This window comes from Scatophagus argus, chromosome 5, assembly GCF_020382885.2.
Source record: "Scatophagus argus isolate fScaArg1 chromosome 5, fScaArg1.pri, whole genome shotgun sequence".
NCBI classification, from domain to species: domain Eukaryota; kingdom Metazoa; phylum Chordata; class Actinopteri; family Scatophagidae; genus Scatophagus; species Scatophagus argus.
Window position 1 is genome coordinate 12,292,727 of NC_058497.1, and position 16,908 is coordinate 12,309,634.

Consider the following 16,908-nt stretch of genomic DNA (forward strand, 5'->3'; position numbering starts at 1 on the left):
CTTTAGTGACTTATTCATAGTTAAACAAGGGGCTACTTTGGAAGACATTGCTAATTATTTTACAGATACTTATCAACTATATGATTTATTATTATAGTATGGGCCAATGTGTTTTACAGTAACTCCTCATTATATACATTATAGCCCTCAAATCAGAGTAATTCAGGAACTACTCATTAATGATCAGGTTGTTTCCGAGTGTTACTTCACTTATTCATTCGTAACTACTGTGATAAACTATTTTTTATTTAAGTTCACTTCTACAACCAAGAAAAGCTCTGCTGTGTGTGTTGAGCCCGCTTTAATCATTTCCATAGCAGATAACTGATGACTGAAGTGTCACAATCAGCCTCTTTGTTCCCCACCTCCAGCCACATTCCCCCTTCCTCAGCAACATTTATTGCCATTCCCCTTTAGTCCAGCAGATGGCCTCGGACTTGTCCTCCTTTCCCCATCACCTGACTGCCACACCCATTTACACACCTGGTCTCACTTCTCTCATCTGCTCTGTGGTCACTTAACTGGATAATTCCTTCCCACTCCTTGTCAGATTGTTGTGTTGTGCTGGCATTTTATTTTTGCCTCTGTACTGTATTCCGTTTTTCTGTTTACCTAAACTTGTTTCTGCCTGCCTGACCTGCCTGTTTGACTTTTGTTGCATGATATTGGATTTTGGATTCCTGCCTACTCCTTGTCGGATTTGTTTGCCTGTTTGGACTGCTCTCTATGGCTCTGCCTGCACCATTCGGTAAGTCTTTGTTCCCCCCGTTTTTGCTGTTATCACATCACTGAACTGCATTAAGTTATGCCCCCATTCTCTGTGCTTAGGTCCTAACCCTGTATTCTCGTTCTCCTGCATCATTTGTGACATGAAGCTTCCTCTCAGCAGCTGGGGAAAAAAAATAGTGAACAAGTGAACAGTCAATCCTATCATACACTAAAGTCAAAAGGTTCAGAGGACAAATTTATTAGAGTGTGAATGTTCCTAAGATGTTAATCACCTGCCAGTGACTGCAGAGCTATATTCTCTCTACCTTTAATCAGTTTTATAGTTAGCTGTGCAGGCTCAGTCAAAGACCATATTTCTGCAACAACAGTTCAGTGGGATCAGAATTTATGTGGCCACAAACTTTATGTCCCACAATGACACCCGAACTTTTTTGGGATTGATGACTAGCAATCCAACCAACAATAGCTTATTCAATCCACTGTGCTTTACTAGTTTTAAAGACCATATTCCTGAAGCATGAAAGAAAAAGAAATTTGTTTAATCATAAGTGGTGTGGGTACAATGATATGTTGTGAAATGAAGGTATGAATGCACAAATTAAGATTGTCTGGTTGAATTGCTAGACTGAAAGTGAAAACAGAAAATGCATAGGAACAGTAACCTCTCTGCACCATCCTTTCACACGCCTGCACTCTAATTATTCAGAAAAATAATATTTAAATAACTTTTTTTTTGTCCTGTTTGGAGCTCAGTGGAAACAGGTCAGTGACCTATTTTTCTTTTAGTTTAACATTGCTTTAAGCTTCATTTATCCAGGGAAGGTCTTCACATTCACAGACTTTTTGTATATTCGCAATAGGGAGCTACTGCAGACCACTAAGCTGCTCTGTTGAAGCAGTTGGAGTTAAGTGCTTGTTTTTCCTCTGTCCTAGTTTTTCTTTTTTTTTCTTTTTTTTCTTTTTTTTGCCAATTCACGGGATCAAAATGATGATCCTCCTCTCAAAGACCGTGTTCTCTCACATTTAGGTCACAGCTCCCCAAAGTGATAAAGAACGTCAACCTTGCAGTACTGATATGTACAGTAAAACAGTATGTGTATACTGGGGAAGAAAGCTGAAAACTGCAGGTGAATGCTGACTCAAGATGAGGCTGGGATAGCTGGGTTATTGACACTGAATTGGAGTGTGTTTGTGGTAGTCTTGCTTCTCTTAGAGTGAAATTGTCTTGACTATAACAGTTTCAGTCAGTGCTCAAAGTGCCCAGTCTTTATTATCGCTCTTAAAATTGATTATATAAATACATCCACGTGGTAGACTGTGTGTATGCATTAAAGTGTCCTGGCCTTCATGTGTCTTGCACTGTATTTTCACCATATTGTATCATTATTGCAGACATGCATCTGATCACTGTTAACGTATCTGAATGTTTTCCTTACACATGAGACAATGGATGATTAATGATTGTTTTCCTCATTGGGAACATGCCTTGGACTGTTGACTCTATCATAATTATACCGTGGAAAATGACATGATTGTACTGTTCCTGTGGGCAAGTTAAAGTCTCAAATCCATCTGTGTTATGCATCTCTAGAATGAGGAAACTGGACAGCCAAAAAGAGGATGAAAGTCTGCATGGAGAGGCCTAGGTTTCAAATGTGGGCTTGTCTTGCTGCCTGTCAAATCTTGAGCCACATTGCCACCCTGAAAATACAATGCAAGTTAAAAATGTCCTTGAAGACTGATTTACAATATAGAGAAAATCTTTTGTGTTAAGGAAAGTAAGACAAATATAATGTCAGTTGGTGCCAACATTATTTTTTATTGATTGAATTATATTTTTAAGTGACACATTCTCTTGGGGGCAATTAAAGGCATTTTTCTTCAAGATGCAGCCATATAATATATGCATAAAAGAAACAAAGCAACAGTGAGATATACTGTAAGAAGAAAAATGTAACTTGCTGAAGGTAAAATGAATTTTATCGAAGTGTGAGTATTACTTTTTTCCTCGGCCCAAGCTCGCATAATAGCAATGATTGATATTGTTTTGTTTTGTCCCACCCCGGAGACAAACAAACTGGGCAACACCTGCTAGTGTTCACATTCCAATTATTTACCACCTAATTATTCATTCCCCTCTGGCTTTCAGTGCAATATGATTGGCACAAAATAAATTCATACTGTAAATAAAGATGGTGAAATCCTCATTGCAGGCAGTGACTTTCAGCTAAAAGAGATGTATTGCTTGCCTTGGTCCAAACATTGGTGTCAGGTTGTTACTGCTACTTCACTCTGCACCTTTGGGTTCTCTGAATGAAAGCACTCACTTAGATTCACTCTGGGTTTATTACATTTTACAGTATATTTTCTTATTCTTACAGTCAAGGTCTCGGGGTAAAGAATGTCTTGGCAAATTTTCCTTCCCGAAGGGAGTAAATATTCATATCTTGGTGGATTTCTGTGTGTGGAGGCAAAATGAAGAAGATGGGCATGTGTTAGTACAAGAGAGGGAAATGGAAAGAGGCCACTGAGTATACTGAGACAGACAGAGGCGTGAAAAAAGACAAGTTATGTCTGAGAGAGAGAGAGAGAGACTGAGGGAGTGATACATATAAATGAATTGCAAAGTGAGAGTATGAGCATCAAGTGTATCTACATTCAGCCAAAGTACACTGCTGATTCAGCTGGGATGATCAAACACTCTTGTCTTGCATGCACAGTTTCTTTATCTCGTCTGGCTTTTCATCTCAAGCCGCACACACACACACACACACACACACAAAATCACCACTTCACTTTCTCTCCCCCTCCCCATTTTCGTATCCTCTCTATTCCTATTTTTTATGGATGCCAAGCTTATTATAGGACACAAGACTGCGTCCTTCAGAATTCAGATTTTTGTTGCTGCAGGGCAAAAGTTCTCTGAGGCAGTGGTGGAAGTACCCAGTAAAAATACTCATTATGTAGAATGGCCAATTTCTGAATAATGCAAATTATATTATTGGATAATTATTACATGATGTGTAAGACTATAATGTTGCAGCTGGGGAAAGTGGGGATCAGTTTAATTCTTTTGAGGACTGCTGGGTAACTGGTGAATTTTAATTAAGTTTAATTAACTTAACCTATAATAACAGATCACAGTTTATTTGATTATATTCTATATGAATCTGCCAAGTGGATTGCCATAAAATCTGTTGCAGATGTTTATGGGGCCCAGAGGATGAAGTCAAATGACTTTGGGGATCCTTTTCCTGTTGTACAAACAGCAGGTTGACATTTTGCACATAGAGTGAAATGTCTCAACAAATTATCAGCATGAATATCTCTGAAATTTTCTCCACATATGCAAGTTCCTTAGAGGATGAATCCTGCTGTTGAAATGCAAATTATAAAGAGCTTTTCTGATTTGCTGTTCTGCTATAGCACTGCCATGCATAAAAAGCTGTTGATCTGGTCAGTGACAATAATGACTTCGGTCATGACCTGATTTTCTCCCTCATGTTACCAGTTTGTTGATGTGTTTGATTCAGTATCATCAGTTCACTATCATTTTTGTGACACAACACTTCTAACTTGCTGACTTTGGTGATTTAGTGATTGACTTTTCATCATCAGCCTTTTCAGTTTGTCCATTACTTTGATTTATGGCTAAAAACCTGCAAAGCTAATGACATTCCCATCAGTCTCAGATGAATTTTGACTGTAGTGCTAATTAATGTGTCTCTTTCTGACTCTTCTACCTTTCATTGATCCAGCTCTTCCCTCTTTCTCTTTCCCAACATAATTTTTTCATTTATTAGCAAACACAACTCTTTCAACATCATTGTTTCATCTTTGTCCCTTGACTCCATTCCTTCTTCCTACCACTATCCATCTGTTTCCTTCTTACCTATTGCCCCCGTTTGACTCCTCCTATCTGTCTTTCCTCATTCTCCCTCTGCCTCTCACCATCCTTTACCTCCTTCTCTGTCACCTCCCATTGTTCCACTCCATCCTCAATGCCTGTCATCCTCTGTCCCTCCATCCCTCTGTGCTCTTGCACCATCCTCTTTCTTCTGTACTGTAATCATCTCTCGTTTTTTTTTTTTTTTTTTAATTTCCCCGGCAGACAGCTCCAGTGTTGGTCCATTTAGTCACAGGCTTTTAATTAGGAGAAAGCAGATTAGGAAGGCCACTCTCTACCCTACTAATGGTGTACACGCACTCACGCACACACACATACACACAGCCATCTTTGCACACACACAGAAGTGTAAGGGCTTATATCTATCTATCTATCTATCTATATGATTTATAAGAAAGTCTAAATGATCTAGCTTAAGCAGTGTTTGTAGAGCGTCAATGTGGCAGACTGTCTAGGAGGAAGAATAGCAACAGTATCATATTCATGTGAAGGCTTAAAGTAATCCTACTTGATCAGGTAGAAATACAGGAGTGAAAAGAAGGAATTATGACTCATGTAAAGTATTCTTTAATTGGTGTGTGGGAGGAACAAGGCGAATCACAGCTGTTATAAACTCCACATTTAAATTAAAATTGTATCGACTATATAGCACAAGTGTGAACAGAATGTCTTCTATAAATGTACAGGTCATGATATTCATCAAAGTTCATTTTCACAATTTGAAACATATGTAAGAAATCTTTCTTCCCACCTTCAGAGGTTCAAGGTGACAGAGCAAAAAAAAAAAAAACTAGCTTTCAGCTTTCTTAAATAAGTGAAAATGGTTTAAGTAATGAAATATATGGTCTCAGTTGAACAGATGTGACTGGTCTCATCTACATTCTCACTGTGCAGTTAGCAAAACTCAAAATACATTTAATCCAAATTGTACCAGAGGAGATTATCATAGCTGACAAGAAAGTTCACTCTCTCTCCCATATAATTCTGTATTTCTGCTGCAGCTACTAAAGACTAGTGATAAAACCCTATTTAGATTAGATGAAATATGTGTTGCTTCTTCCCTGCACCTGACAGAATACAAACATAGCTCTCAGGGAGGAAATGTTTGTGTAAGACTGTGTGTACATATGTGGGATCAGGCCTTTTAACATCCTGAGCTGGTCATCACACTCTTGTTAAATTTTCCAGCAGAGTGCATGTGTCTCAGTGTTTGCCTTTAGCGTGTTAAGTGTTTTCTGTGTGTGTATGTATTCAGTGCACTTGTACATGTGTCTTATTCCTTCTAATGGTGGAATGAATAAACATGAATTTGTCCTTTCTTGTTTCCTGCCCAGCAGGCTGCTACTATAGTACACAGCATCAACAGCTGTTCTTCTTGCAATGGGACAACAAAGGCAGACTTGGTCGTGCCATGCATCAAGTTGCAACTTTCCAGTGTGTGAGACATTTGCAAACTTCTTTTTGAAAAATGTTGTGCATATCTGGGCAGAGCAGTGTGCCAGCAGAATGCATTCATGCTTTAGCCTCTCCTTTTCGTCCTGACTAACCAGTTGATTCTCACGCTTACTTTTACTTAAGTTTATTTGAGTTACATTTTGCAGTTTTCTTACACCAACTTTTCCTTCTGTTCCCTGAAAACACCTACACACACACCTTCAAATTCAAAACTGGTGCTACTGTTTATCATAACAGAGCCCGTGATTCACTGAGCGAGTGGCTGGCATTTTAACAATACAGGAGAAACATCATTTTCATGGTTTGCTCATTAAATGATGACCTAGTGATGCCAGTGATAATACTCAGTGAGTCTCATCTTTTAGCAGTAAGCAGGCCATGATTTTTTTTTTCTTCCACTTGATTTATACTTGACAATACTTAGACATTTGATGGAGAAAACGGTTATTAACTTACATGCAATTTTTATGTAAGAACGCTGCCCTTTTCTCGTTCATGAGTGTCGACTGGACATAATATCCACTAAACATCTTAAGTTCACCTTTTCTCCTTTCCCTCTTCTCCTTTGTCTCATCCTCTGTCATTTGCAGCTAATTAAGTGGCCCCACAGAGCAAGTAGCGATGCATTAATTTGAGTCACAGAGAAAAGCGTCCGTCTTTCCTAGTGTAGGTTCTTGTAGGTGATGACATTTTGAGAGTGAATCAGTAGGTTTCTGTCAGTGTGCATGTATGAGTATCTGTATGCACTTGCATGGTGTGTGTGTGTGCGTGCACACATCTGGGTGTCAGCCTGCTGATGTGTTTTCTGAAACCAATAAAAGCGCAGCTATTACAAGAGTAGGTGTGGCTCAAACCTGTCTACACACACACACACACACACACACAGAGAGAGAGAGAGAGAGAGAGAGAGAGAGAGAGACCCAGATATTAATTCCAGATGCATTGGTTCTGTTCAAACTGAAGTAATTCTCTCCAGGGCTGTTCTTTCTTTGCATCTTTCTTACAGCCTTGAAGCCAAACACAACATATCAGTGAGGAGCAGGCCACCCTATGTGTTTGTGTGCATTTGTGTGTAGTTTTTTACATATTCAGATTCAATGTGCCTTTAATTAGGCTGTTAGGTAGTATAATTATATAATTTTGCTGTCAAAATTAACTACCAATGATTTAGTGAACTTGCTTCTGTGCTGCATATTCTAGCAGTTTTAAGAGAACACCAGTGAAATGACATGAGTATGTGTTCCAGTTTGCAAGATCTCAAGATGTCTGACAGATACAAGTGGACTTATGTGGCCAATTTAACGCCAAAAAACAGTAATGTATGTAGACCCTGTAGAGTGGTAGCTTCAAAAAGCCAGACCACATCTTGTAATGTTAGTTTATGAGATTTAAAGGGCTGGTTCAACCAGATCCCAAAAAAACTTTACTATGTTACCATTAGTGGTATGGAGTCATGCCGATAGTTTTGGTTTAATAAGCTTTTGTGATATAGTTCTATATTTTCTCCTGCCACCTGGAAACAATGGAGGAGAATATTTTTTTGTCATCGTCAAGTGGAGGGACAGCAAGGCAAATTTTTGATCAGGGCATCGTTTGTTTTTATTCACCCCAAAGAGCCTGAATACCTTACTGTACATCCATCATAAGCCAAGTGGAGCACAGTGTGTCGCCTCTTGCAGACAAGTTGAGAACCAGGTTGCCACATCTTAGAAATTGCATACGTCAGTTTTAATTTGTCCTCAATTCAGCTTCCAAAGAAAAGCAAAATTCTGGTCAATCTGTTTCACTGAGCTTCTTATTTTTCATGTGTTTGGCTTTGGTGTGTGTATTGCAAGTCTGAGAAAGGCAGGTTTTGAAACAGCAACAGAGGAAGAGGGAGGTTAGTTGAAGAAGCTCATTATGCTACAGTTCAATCCAAAGCTGAGACAAACACGGGTCCTGCCTTCCTCCCTCCCACCCAGCAGGCCCGATTGTCGAGATTCTTCACCACTGAATGGAGTCTTATGGTGATCTCTGGAACCGAAACTACTGTGCGCAGTAGTCGGGAGACCCGTCCGTCTCGACTAGATACTAGTCTCCTACGAGATGCATCCTGCTTACCAGCAGCATGGTGAGAATCTCAGCCGGCTACCTCAAACTTACGCTCGAGGGGGATCCGCAGATGAGCTGGCAGCTCCGCTATTTATATACTTTCCTGAGACAACGAATGGTGTCACTTCGACAAAAATAAGAGTTTTAGTATAAGAACTCTGTTAAACTTGGCTACGTCATAGTAACCATGGTGATGAAATTACCCGTATGCCAGAACGCACCTGGGCAAGAACCGTTTGGACTCACGGTGCATCTTACGTTATTTATCGAGCTCGTTTTTCTGCTTATAATGTGGCTAACTATATTAACAGTGAGGTAGAGGAACTAGTGCAACACCCAGTACGTAGTACTCAGTTAGGATAGGGTGGTGTAGTGGAGTGTGGTGTAGGGTGAGGGTGTTAGTGGGGGGCTGAGTTCAGTAAGGAAAATATATATAACTAATAATATATACTACTTGGTCAGGATAAGGGGAACAAAGACAGTTCAAATAAATATATTATGTATTCTGTACATCTGCAATACACCACATAAGTTACGTAAACTTATTTACAAATGTCAATTACATTAGATCAAAGTTCTTTCAGTTTCAGACTCAAACGGTCTCCTTGGTGAAAGTCCTGTTCTTTTGATTCGTCCTCCCCTAACCTCCATGTGTGGACTTTCTTTATACTACATCACCCAATATTTTTTTCTTTGTCATATTTGTGCTTAAAAGGCTTGAGAAAATCTTCATACAGTTTGTGTTAAATGACTCATGAAAAATGTAAAATGAGTTGAGAGACTGGCGTGTATTTCGTACACCATGTGGTGAGGCCAGGCTGCTTTTGAAGCAAGAATGTACAGTTTCCTAAGTGCCATTCTGTCTGTGAATTTCAGTCCTGCCTTCAATTCCACAGGAAGGTTAGCCTTACATTTGTAACAAAAAAACAGTCAAGGCTTTCTTTTTCATCTTATCAGACTGACGCATATCACGCACATTCTCATGCAGTTACACAACTGTAAAAACCAATGGAAGAAATTCATTCTTGTGAATCTCTCTGTGTCAATTTGTGTGTGTCTTTGTGAGATAGTCGGTGATCTGGTATTACATATCTGCAGGCTCTGCTTTAAGCTGTGAATGTTAAGCTATATTGCACACATGCTCATCTGTGCTGTATACTTGTGTGAACCAGTCATCATTATGAGACAACCCAGTGGATCCATACTGTACCTGTCAATCAAATACTCACACACACACACACACACACTCTCTGATATACACAGGTGTAGCTTTGCTCCGCTCCGTCACCACCTGTGTAGAATTGCTAGTGGCAGAACGCTGCTGTGCTGATATGGCTATTGCTAATTAGCCGCTGCATTAGAAATCACACAGTCTATTTTGATAGGCTTGCCACTCATTATTCAAATCCAATAGGCCACATTAAGCTATAGAGACCTCAACTGCCTTCAAAGCCTCTCATTTGTGCAAGAGAATGAAGCATACATGATGATGTTGTGTACGTTGCTGCTACATATATGTGTTTTCTAGACATATTGTATACTTTATATGTCAGTATGGATGTGTGTGGCTGCATTCCAAATTGCATTTCTTTCTTTTAATTTTAGTAAGTAATGCAGCTGCTCTTACATACTGTAGTACATACCGTTGCATGCTGTATGATTGCTAGTGGAACATACTACTTTGTCATAGACTTTGACCCTCTCATATATCCATTGTAGTCCATGGCACAAAATTGAAAAAAAAAAAAAAAGAAAAGAAAAGTATGTGACTTGAAACGCAGCCAATGAGCTGTCATCTGTCTGTGCCCTCAGGGTGGCTTACTCCATGTGAGCCGCAAAGAAGACTGTGGGTCAGAACAGCCAGAAAATCACATTGCTTTGCATACTTTGTGTGTGTGCGCACAGGTTTAAGTAAATAATAATTTTGGTAAAAATGTTATTTCATTACTTAAACCATTTTCACTTGAACTCTTTTCATTTTTAAATATTACAGGGATATTTTGAAGGAAATAGAGAGTTAACAGCCCATGCTGAAAGAGAATTCACAAGCATTTTCAATATTACAAACTTACAGTGAATAAATATAAAAACAAATTGACAACCAATGATCAATGTAACCGTTATCTACCTAATTTCAGTTTGTGTTGTGAAGACCATTAATTGTGCAACTTGATCATGCCCATACTTTAGTAAATACCTTAGGTGTACATGTTTGGCCGAGCATTAGTGAATCATATCTGGTGTTTTATTGTATTGATAAGAAGGCCCACTTGTTTGAGTGGGTACATCCTGGTTTGGTAGCAAGTAGTGTGAGTACAGTGAAGGAAAGAGGGACCACAATTACCTTTGCTCATGTGTGTCTTTAAGTGTGTGTGTGTGTGTGTGTGTGTCTGTTAATTAGTGTTTATAGTGTTGCTCCCCAGCCAGTAAAACTAGAGCAGCAGTAAAACAACCTAATTGCCCTCATAGCCCCTTGAGATAGAGAGGGACAGAAGGTAAGAGAGGATGGGGAGAATGAAAGAGAGATTGAGGAAAGAAAGAAAGAAACTAGGGCAATTAGGTAATAGAGAGATGCTGGTTTTAGAATGAATGGAACAAGAACGATTTCCTACCCTTTTTGCAAAATATTCATTAAACGAGAAGAAGAGATGAGACAAAGTGAGAGTTAAATGAAGGTACAGAACACACACACTTCTTTGTTCCTTTGATGGCCATGTGACATTTCATTTTAATTGTTCTGCACACCTTCACGGGCGTTTTCATTTATTTTCCTTAATTACACAGATTAAATTAAGTTTATCATTGGTGCATTCATGCTGGGAATTGATAAGACCACCAGATGTTTTGTCCTAAAATCACTGCATTCAGTGTAAATACTAAAACTGCCCTTACTGGTGCACAAAAAAAGGTAACAGTAGAGAGAGAGAGAGAGGAGATAATGTCAGTCAAGGTCTGTCAACTCACACAGTTCTGAGTAGAGGTGTAATTAGCTAATACAACTGAAAACACTTATTTGGGTGGCTCATTACTCTGCATGAGCTTTAATGCAGATGCATTAAAAAAATGATTTGATGATCATTATTTATTCTTCTGTACTTGTCATGCATTTCAGATAAAAGCTGAGAAAATGAAGAAAAGCCTCCTCTATGACTTGACTTTGGAGAGGAAATGTCTACATTGCATTTTTCTCAAGGAGATTGCTGATCGCTGTTAAAATGCTGTGTGATCTCCCTCCATATGTCATCTCTATGTGTGCCTGCAGTATCACTCATAATGCCACTTTTGCCTATTTATGTATCACTGACTGACACGATCATGGGCAGAGGCGGTGTGGCTGGTTTCATTTAGCTTTGTTAGATAATCTGATTTGAGTTGAAACATTCAGACACAAGCATGCAAAGGAAAGTCTATGTGTGCATATATGTGTGTACACACGGTGCATCCCCAAAACACACAGATGCACACGTGTGTCTATACATGTGCACAAATACGTCATGGGACAAATCATGTCCCATGTTGCGTGTGTGTGTGTGTGTGTGTCAGTGTGTGTACCCGGGCCTTGGAGGTTCCCCTTGTCATGATGTCTGAAATTTGCCCTGCGGCTGCTCCACCGAACAGCTGCTCTCTCCTTAAAGGCTCTCTCTCATCTTCTGCTCCCATTCCTCTCAGACCAATCTCTCTGTTTCTGTCTGTTTCTCTTTCCTCTCATCGTATCTCATTTGGTGTCATTCGTTGGTTCGTGCTCATGTACTTCCATCTATTTCACAAGGCAATATACATAGACTTGGACCTGGCTACACATCTCAGACCTCATTACCCAACACAAATCTTCACACACTCTACGTTCCCATTACTTATCTATTCTCACCAAAAAAAAATAAAAAATAATCTGATCTGATTCCTTACGTCATCCACTTCCAACAAATGTGGACAACCACAGCAGGCCAGTCTCTTAACCAGAGAGATGTGGGTTTAAGATACATGACAAAGATTCAAGTCAGACTAAAGTCACAAGTCTGATGTTTCTGGACACTTCTATGGAAACTGAATCAAACAAACAAGCAAAAACAAACAAACTGTCATCTGACTTCACTTGGACTTCAGCTTTTGAACTTGAAATAGCTTGATGATGATGACGATGGTGATGAAGACAGTAAATATTCAAATTTAAGATATGTATCATTGTTGGTGCCTGTGGAAAATGGATAGCAGTTGTCCAATATTATTGCTGTTCCAAACTCCAATTTTCTAAATTCACATTTTTACAAATATTCCTAAGGCCAATAAAATCAACGAAAATATAATCGGTTTGTCAGGAGGCAAATGGAAAAGGCACAGTAAGAAATATTGTGTGTTCACAAAGATGAGAGAGAGAGAGAGAGAGAGAGAGGAAAAAAGCATGTTTCAGAAATTTTTCATTTGATTGGCATTTATCCTGGAGCTTTATGAACTTACTTCATAAATGTATGGAGATGAGGGGACAAAGGAGGAATTTCTGCTGAGTTCTGAGATCGGTCAGAGGCTGAGCTGCCGCCTAAACACACACTCAGGCACAGGCAGTGTCTGTGCAGTCAGTACATTGGCTGTTTGGAGTGAATCAACTCGGTTAAATGTGGGCGAATGATGATCTGCAAAAAATTTGAACACACCTTTGCTCTTTGTGGCTGCATATTGCATTTTTATTAATCTTGCAATTTTCTTTTGTTTTTCATATAAGATATCAAAAGATATTTCAAATTGAAATCTAAATTTAGCGTAAGTTCTGTGACTCTTTGTTATCCATCTCTGTTTATTCCTGTCAGTTTTACCCCCCTCTCCCACCCCTTTACTCCTCCACCTCACTTTTCAATTAGAGAAGGAATGGAAGTGAAACATGACAATGAGGCATTTTGCTATTTCTGCTGGTCGAATAGGAACAGGCTACTGAATACTGGATGAGAGGAGAGAATAAAGCAGAGAAGCAGGCAAGCTGTTGGCTGCTATGAGATGGAAGCGACAGGCTTTTCTCTACTGTGTGGTACGAAACAGAAACGTCCTATTGCTCATTCTCTGTGCGTCCCTCCATTTTTCATTATGTCTAACACTAGACTCTGTCTCTCATCATAGCTACCCCCTCTCAAATCTCTTTTACCTGTCCATCTTTTCCTCTAATCTTACTCTTTCTGTGTTCCTGACAAACTCTTTTCCCATCTACACCCTCCCCCTTAATGGGTTCTTTAGATTTTTAATGAGCCTATATTTAGCTTTGCTGGAAAGGAGGGATGTTTCACTGTACCCTGAACAGTATTTCTACTGTCACCTTGGACATTTTTCCCCATCTGCCACATTAGGTTTATATCTTATCTGTGCCTTGTACCCCTCCCACTATCCATCTATCTTTCCTTCCAAGGGATTCATTATGACATGCATTAGTAGAGGAAATGCCAAATGCGCTTGTATCCAAATAATAACCTGTTTTTTCCATTAGGAACCTCTCTGTTTGTGAGTGCGTATGTGAATTATGTGCTTGTATAAAATGCATAACATCCATATTTTAAATGTCCAGCTGAGATTTCACCATCCCCAAAAAGCAGGGCAGCTGACTTCATAGTGATATTCAAAGCCTTTCCCAACTGAACTTTTCTTGACCAAAACTTTTAATAGGTGGTCTGACTTTTTAAAGTACTTCTTAATCAATCCTTTGCATGGAATTATACCCCAAATTTGTGGGCGGTTTTAGTTCTTGCTTTCTAGGAACCAGACCTTTTGAATTCTTCCACTCAATTCAGTTGACTTTAGTTGAAAGGGAGTGTAACCAGTCCTTGTATATTTTCATTAAAAAAATAATGTGCTATTGTATACTGAGAGGTATTAATTAACCTTGTCCTGCGGTGTTCTTTCAACCATTTTTAAAGACTTACTTTGTGCTACTGAAGATGTTTTTGTCGTACTATCCCATAAAGCCGTAAGGTAAACTTGGCAGTAAAATATAGTTTACTTTTGGTCATGGCTTGAAGACAGTATCCGTCAACTTGAGGAGTGATGCCATTCAGTTCACAAATTGAATTCACAACTGGAAGACGCACACATCTGGGTTCCTATTGTGATTTAATTGGTTGGTTATTGTCACTTTTACCGTAATAGGACTACATTTTCTTCATCCATTATACTGTGCAATATTAGATTCTTGTGATGGCATTGAAAAGGCAAATGACGGAAGGCAATGATAGCTGCAGTAGCACACAAATTTTTCCCTCACAATTCAATCTTGGTGTGTATTTTTTCCATGTCGTTTTTTTTAAATGAATGCATGCATTCAATGGGAAATGGAAGGGGGGAATATTTTCAGGATTGTTATTCTAATAAAATACAGATATCAAAGGACAACATTAAAAATCAGACCCCCTGGATTTTCATAACAAAGCTGACATTGCCCCATGACAAAAAGTCGTGACCCCATCATGGAAAATGTTGCCACTTAAGGAAGGCTCTTCTGGCACACACACACACACACACACACACACACACACACACATAGAAAAATTAGTGCTGGGTGGAAGCTGAAATAAAATACAATAGCAGGAAACACACACACACACCCACACACACACACACTAGCAAAATGTGGAAAAAGAATGTTGAATCCACAAAGGCTCGAGAGAGAACAAACATGCTGAGGTAGGAAAAGACACAAACAACACAAATGACCCCCCCCCCCCCCACCACCACACACACACACACACACACACACGCGCGCGCACTGAGGGCTTTTCACAGCAGTTAAAACTGTTATCCATCGCTGGTGTAGGATCAGTGCTGTGCCATTAAACTTTAAGCAGAGCTTGGTGTCAGGAAACGGTTCTTTACCACCTTTGGGCTCTGTGTGAACACATGTGCTTCACGTCTGACCATGTTCTCATTCCTTTGCAGCTCTCCCTCTGTGTCATTCACTCTTCTCAGCTCTTTTACTTTCCCTTTCACAACAAGTTCACCTTCCATGCACTCACCTCTTTACATGCCTGCTTGTGACAACAGGGGAGCTGACTTGTTGTTTCCAGATTAATTGTTGTCTTCTTCATGCTCACTCTTTCTTCCTTTGTTATCCTTAGCCTCTACATACAGCTTCACATTTTGTTATATTTTCAGCTACCATTAACCAACTTCTACAGGCTTACACATTTAAGTTATAACATAAAAAAAAAAACACAAAGCATTTTTATTAAATGTATATGATGGAAATTAGCCTGTTTGTCACACTTTCTCCTCCTCTCACTCATTGTGGTGATCTGAATCTATTCTCCCTTATAATTCAATCATGATTTTCTGTCTGCTGTAAGACTCTATGTCCTTAAGAGCCACATCCCCTCCTCTCATGTTTTTTTTTTTTTTTTTGGAGTCATCAAGGATATCTACATACACACATGCACGCGCACACACACCTTTAATCAGGAAAGGGGTGGGTTCCTTTTATAAGAGATCATGCTGCGTGTGTGTATGTGTGTCTGCATGATGTGTGCCACACAGTGTGTATTGCTGTGTGAAGGCATGTGATGGAGGATGATAACAGGTGATCAGGAAACGGGGAACTCCAGGAAATTCCTCAGGGCATGGGAGCGAGCAGCCACAGGAATGTGCAAACCCAACAAATACATTTAGACAGGGAGTGTATTTGGGCCAACATTTATATCTAACAAAAAAGCCACATGTCTGCTTATTCACCATAATTTCGCAAAGTTAATGCTGCTGAATACAGACAATTCAAAATTAAGCTCACAAACTGTTGTAGCCACAATACTGTGAGTACATATATAAATGTTTTCTGGGAATGTCCTGCCTCATCTAATCTTTGGTCTGAAGTGGCAAGTGTTTTGTATATATTGTAGAAACCTCAATTCCTAAACAGGCCACCTTATTTTTATTCAACAATGATTCTCCCCTCAGTGATAACAACAGTTTAGAGCTTAGGAAGATCATATTTTCAGGTCTAACCGCTGCCAAAAAGACAATAATACACTCATAATTCTCCCCCAAGCCTCCATCAATAAAAGAATGGTTGAATCATTTTAGGGATATTGCTCTCATAGAAAAGTCATTAGCAGGTAATTCATAAAGCGTGAGCATCCACTGTAGAAGCTCGGAAAATCCTGAGTGGTTCACATTTGAACCCACATTTTCTTGTGCTGATATATTGTGTCACAGTGATAGATTGTAAGGTGCAAAATTATCAATTGTGTGTTTTATTTTATTTATTTTTTTAGGCGTGTTACCATGCTTTCTCTTTCTTTCCCAGTAATACTTTCTTTACATTACGAGGGCATTCGTAGTGTATTATAATATGCTCATAATGTTTTCTGACTACATTCATGACCACATAACATGATGCTTTCTGGGGCACTATATAAACAGTTATGAAACAATATAGATGTGACCTGTAATGAATCAAAAGTTCAAGGGACTTATGATTGCTCTCGATTCATTTTATCTCACCTATACCCCCACAATAGGCCAATAGTCACTTAGGATTTAGCATTCAGCAGTCTTTTTTAAAGACATGAGAATGCATTACAGTTTGCTTACCACCAACAATGAAATGTTATGATGAATCATGCATTATCATGCATACATCATACATGTACTTCACTTTACTTTATTATTTACTTCACACTTTATGGCATGGAATATTTTAGCAAATTATGAGTCCTTATAACGCTTTATTGTTATGAGGTGTGTATGATGTTTTTTTGACC

At 39.1% G+C, this 16,908-nt stretch overlaps 1 long non-coding RNA gene across 1 annotated transcript in view; it reads left to right on the forward strand.

Moving 5' to 3' along the window:
- The first annotated feature begins 498 nt into the window (after positions 1 to 498).
- Positions 499 to 16,908, forward strand: part of LOC124059070 — a 66,119-nt gene continuing 49,709 nt past the window's right edge. Inside the window, exon 1 of the long non-coding RNA XR_006843362.1 lies at positions 499 to 748. This is a non-coding gene — a long non-coding RNA (uncharacterized LOC124059070). The remainder of the gene's footprint in view (positions 749 to 16,908) is intronic.